The sequence below is a fragment of the Suricata suricatta genome, chromosome 4 (genome assembly GCF_006229205.1).
Source record: "Suricata suricatta isolate VVHF042 chromosome 4, meerkat_22Aug2017_6uvM2_HiC, whole genome shotgun sequence".
Taxonomy (NCBI): domain Eukaryota; kingdom Metazoa; phylum Chordata; class Mammalia; order Carnivora; family Herpestidae; genus Suricata; species Suricata suricatta.
Genome location: NC_043703.1, coordinates 94,354,554 through 94,360,443, shown reverse-complemented (window position 1 = coordinate 94,360,443; position 5,890 = coordinate 94,354,554). Strand labels below are relative to the sequence as shown.

The 5,890-nt window shown below is 36.2% G+C and overlaps 1 pseudogene; it reads right to left on the bottom strand.

Annotated features, from left to right (window-relative positions):
• Positions 1 to 2,440: 2,440 nt before the first annotated feature.
• LOC115290641 lies at positions 2,441 to 4,726 on the bottom strand (annotated as a pseudogene).
• Positions 4,727 to 5,890: the final 1,164 nt, after the last annotated feature.

Sequence of the window (5,890 nt, the reverse complement as noted above, 5' to 3'; positions counted from 1 at the left end):
GATACTTTAAAGGGAAGAGTATTCATGTTTTTCTGTGGTCAGTCCATGGGAATTCACATTATATTTTCTGCTATTCAAGATATACTTTGAACACCCATCATAGTAGTATTTTTGTACTAGTAATCATTATTTCTACCTCAGCTGTTTTTTAAAGACTGAATTGGATAATATTAAAAAGGCTTCTAGCTGGAATATTTTGAGTGGACCTTGCTAACTTTCAGCATCCCATCTCATTTTTGATCATAATAACTAACATTGAATATTTTCCCTTGTACTGTGTTAAATATTAATGTTGACATTTTATAAGGTAGGCACCATTATTTCCATTTTATGGATGCACTGAAAATCAGACAGGATAAGGAATTTGTTCAAGATTTCACAGCTAGCAATAAGCCAAGATTAGGCCAAATACCATTTTTCCAGAGCCTGTGTCCTTAGTCATTGTGCTATCCTGTATCCAAATAATTCTTGATATTTATAATACAAAAAGATCTAAAGAGATGCCCATCACGAAAATAACGGGTCTGATGTATATGTTTTGGTGTTTTTGTATAAAATGTTTTTAACACTTAATAAAATAAGACCTGAAATAGTCTGATTTTTTAAAAATCCTGTAAACATTTCCGAAAGAATGTTTTATATCATATTCTTCTATAGGATAAATACTCCTAGTATTAACTATATCCAGTAGTATTTATTGAGATTAGTTGCATATATGTGTGTATTTTTAACTTTTTTAATGTTTTTATTTCCTTATGGTGGGAGGAGAGAGAGGGAGCGAACAGGATAGGGGTAGAGAGAGGGAGACAGAATCTCAAGCAGGCTCCAGGCTCTGAACTATGAGCACAGGGCCTGATGCAAGGCTTGAACTCACGAACAGTGAGATCATGATCTGAGCCGAAGTTGAAGTCAGATGCTTTACCAACTGAGCCACCCAGGTGCCCCAAGTCTAATTTGTATTTAGATAGCACAATGGTTAAGAGTTATGGGGCTCTGGAGCTAGTCTGAGTTCAAATTCTGCCTCTGCTACTTAATTTGCATGACCTTGGGCAAGATGCTTAACCTCTCCTTGTCTGGCTTCCTTATCTATAAACTAGGAATAAAATAATATGTTCCTCATCTGAGCCTGAGTGGCTCAGATGGCTAAGCGTCCAACTCTTGATTTTAGCTCAGGTCATGATCTCATGGTTCTGGAATCAAGCCTCATGTCAGGCTTGCTGCTAAGACCATGGGATTCACCCTCTCCTCTTTCTTTGCCTTCCCCCCAGCTTACTCATGTGTGTGTACTCTTTTCCTCCCTCCCTCCCTCTCTCTCTCTTTCAAAATAAATAACATTAAAAAAAGTAATATATAAGGTTCCTGAGTGGTTCATTTGGTTGAGCGTCTGACTCTTGATCTTGGTCAGGTCAAGACCTCCTGGTTTGTGGTATCGAGCCCCATCTCTGGGCTACTTCAGATCACACAAGAGCCTCCTTGGGATTCATTCATTCATATTCTCTCTCTCTCTCTCTCTCTCTCTCTCTCTCTCTCTCTCTCTCTCGGTCTTCCCTTCCCCCCCCCCCGCCCCCGATTTGTACTCTCTGCATCTCAAAGTAAATAAGTAAACTTATGTTCCTCTTAGAGTTGATAAAGTGATTCCGTGACTTAGTACAGGGATACCGTGTTTTTTTGCACATCGCTTTATTGTATGTGTACATCACAGATACTGCATTTTTTACAAATTGAAGGTTTGTGGCAACTCTGCATCAAGCAAGTCTAGTAGTGCTATTTTTCTAGTCATGTTTTGGTTAATTTTTGCAGTATTTTGAACTTACTATATTGTGGTGGTCAGTGATTATGACTTGCTGAAAGCTCAGTTAATGGTTAGCATTTTTTAGCAATAAAACATTTTTAATTTAAGTATATATTTTTTAGACATGCTATTATTGTACAACTAATATACTATAATATTGTGTAAATATAGCTGTAATATGCACTGTGAAACCAGAAATTCATTTGACTTGCTTTATTGTGGTATTCACTTTATTACAGTGGTCTGGAACCAAACCTGCACATTTCTGAGGTAGCCTATACATATATAAAACATTTGAAACAACAATGTTTGCCACATGTAAGTATTCACTGTTAGGTACACTAGTAGTAGCAGTAGTACTAGTAGCAGTAGTGGTAGTGCTGCTACTATTAGTCAAGTTACCATTATTATCATTCTATCATTTATTTTCCTGTTTAGATGGTATGTATTTATCCATAATTACTGAGTGTTAAATATCCAAATAATTTATCATCTGATTTAAAGTCCTCAAATTCAAAGAAACTTGTACCAAAGCTTTGTTTTAGCTTGTGCTAAATCATTTTTTAAATTTTTAGCCATGAGGCCTTTTATTTTAAAAAGCTAGCACTCATATACATAAACTAACAACTTAAAATACACACATTTACTTCATTTTTTAGCTCGACCTTCTAGTAAATCTTTAGTGTCACTGATTTTGGCTGCTATATAAGGAGATCTTCCCTTGTCTGGGTGATTTAAAAGCATAATTCGTCAATGAGCATCTCTTATTTTTCCTTTATTGGCAGTAGGGCTTACACCTAGTATCAGTGCTGCTTCTCGTTTTGTCATTTTGGGTTCAAACTGATTTTGGTAGACTTTGAAAAACTTGTTTTACTTGAGGCTCCATATGTTTCATGGCTTGCAAAACATAACGGCCTGCAAAACCCGCAGCAGCAATGCTCAGTCCAACTGCTCCCACTGTACTGGCCGTGGCTCTGGCCTGGCTCCCGGCCTCCACCGAGAGCGCAGTTCATCCCAGCCCAAAGGCTGCAGCCACAAGCTTTCAGGCCCCTACCATACAGCGACGTGGCCACCTCTTATTATCATTTGTATTATAAAATAAACGTTTGAGACATCCATATTACATACATACATGCGTAACATTGTACTTGGAGTCTGTTGAGCTAAAACTTAACTTTGCTACCACTTACTAATTTTCTAACCTTCAGCATTTCCCTGAACTTTAATGGGTCACAGGTGCTCAGTCAGTAAAACAGCCTCATAATATTCTTTCCTATCAGGTAATCTCTTAATCTGTAAAACATTACTAGAAATCATGCAGTTTCAGAAATTATGATCTAACTTTGAAACCACAAGAGAAAGAGAATTGATGATGTTCTATGTCCCCTCCCTTGCATGAGGTCCATTTTCTTTCTTTCAGAAAGAAAGAAAGTGAGTTGACAAAAAAAGGTTAAGTGTTTAATGCTTGTTAGACTACAATAGTTTTATTCTCATTTCGATCTTCATACTTTACTCTCCTGGTCTTGGTATTCCTTTCCTATAAAACTAAACTAATAAAAGGCATTTCTAAAAATTTCTAAATTTAATGTGAAAATAAAATTAGGAACAATCTAAATTATTTTCTTTTAAGCTGTGTGCATATGGTGATTAGTGTATCCTACCTCCTATTTTCCTAACACCATGTCTGTGCCTTTAAGATGGTGGTTATTATAGTGATTCAATTGTTTGTATGTCTAGCTTCCTACTAGATCAAGCAGATCTTTATATGCACAGTGACTAACAAATGATTGAAAATTAACAGGTTTTAAAAATTGCTGACTTCTATGAATCCTAGATTAGTCCATAATTAATTAGGTTTGTCCTAATTGCTGACTTGGTGCCAAGGTCATTCTGATCTTAAATTAATGATTCACTTGATTCCCTAGTCATATATATCAGCTTCTACTTTAGATGTAATGCTGCATTTGAGTAGTATCATTGTCTAAAAGAACTTTTAAAACTACTTAAAATTTATGAAAGTTACTAACTTTAAAAAGATTTCTTTCCTGTTAAATAAAATAGAAAAGATTGATTCCATTATTCTATGAATTTTGCAATTTAAGACATATGCAAATTGTAAAACTGGAGGTAAAAATATGAGAGTGGAAGAAAAAATTGTAAATGTTCCATTTTGGAGGTGAGGTTATTCTATACTCTTTTCCCTGAAGGCAATAGAAGAAATTGTCTTAGAGCAGAATGTAATATGTAACAGGAAAGAATGAAAACCGCTAAGCTATTCCCGAAGGATGTCAATCCTTGATTTAGTAGTTGTCAGGGATTTTCTTTTTTTTTTTTTTTTTTTTCCATCAAGCTAGCTAGAATTATGAACTCTTGTCAATTCTCGGACCCACAGATTTTTTAATATATATAGTAGTGATAATTTTGACCTCAATAGGTAACAACTCATTGTACATTATATAGCTTTTTCTCAAGGATTGGATAGCACAGTACTATTAAACATCTATATTATATCACTATGTAAATAAGGATCGCTAAATCTATACTCTGACTCTCCACTCCTACTGTAGTATATTTGCAGAATGATAAAATTCTCTCTCTTCAAATCACTCATTGGAATTTGAGTTTTGTTGAGAATCTCCACTTGTATGTCCCACAGTATCTCATACTCAAAACCCAAACCTGAACTCCCCATCCCTAGCTTCCCATCCTCCCCATCCCTAGCTTGCCCACCAAAATCCCTGCATTAGTACATGGCACCACAATCCATGGATTGGGGTTCCCAAATCAGTATTACTCCTGGCTACATCTTCTTCTCTACCCCTCCATATCCATTCGCTCATCAAGTTTTATGAATTTACCTTGTGCGTGTATCTCAAATCTAGAATTTACCTTGTGCATGTATCTCAAATCCATTCGCTTCTTTTTTATTACCATAGTTTAAGCTACGTTTATCTCCTCTCATTTGTATTACTGTCATAGCCTCCTAAACTGGTCTCCCACCACCATTGCCATCCATTTCTAATTGTTTTTACACTGTAGGTAATTTTCCTAAAACACAAATCAGAACATGTTGCTTTCTGTTCTATTTAAGGCCATTTAATGGTGAGGTTCCTGGTGGCTCAGTCAGTTAAGCATCCAACTTCGGCTCAGGACATGATCTTATTATGGTTCATGAGTTTGAGCCTTGCATCAGACTTTGTACTGACAGTGTGGAGCCTGCTTAGGACTGACTCACTCTCTCTCTCTCTCTCTCTCTCTCTCTCTCTCTCTCTCTGCCATTTCTCTATCTCTATGTCTCTCTCTCAAAAGAAATAACTAACAAAAAAAATTCAGTAGCAATCCTTGGCCTTCAAGATAACATCTAAATTCTTTAAGGCAGTTTTATAGCACCCTTCATAATCCAGCCCCTACTACATGAGACAGCCATGTGGAGCACCTGTGCTGGAGGTGAGCACCTTCAGGTCTTGACACACACTATTCTTTCTGTTTGATGCATTCCCAGATGTCCTTCATCTCAGTTTGGAATTTTTTTCAAGAAACCTTCACTAATACCCCAGTATCACACTCCAACATCATCTAATATTGGATTAGATATTATTGTATTTTTACATAGTACGTCTGCTTATCTCTATTACAGCATGTGACATACTGTATTGTTACAGCCTTTTTTAATTGTCTGCATCTCTCTTGAATTCCTGGAGAGCAAGTAAAATATTCTGTTTGGTTGCTCTGTTTCGTTTCATTCTTTTTTTTCTTTTTTTCCTTTTATGGTTTGCCAACAACTTTGGAGCTACTTTCTTCAGAACTAACTAACTAACTTCCCCCTTCCTTCCTTCTCTCTCTTAATTAAAATTGCATTTATTTTTTTTCAACTTACTTCACCTGAAGACAAAAACAGTTAATTTGTTTCTCCTACCATCCACCCTCTGCCTCTAGCAACTATCAGTCTGTTGTCTGTATTTAGGATCTTGGTTTTCAGGGGGGCTTTTGGTTTGGAGTTTTTTATTTTCTTTTAGATTCCACATGTAAAAGCAGTCATATGGTAGTTGTCTTTTCTTCATCTGATATACATCATTTAGCATAATGCCTTCAAGATCC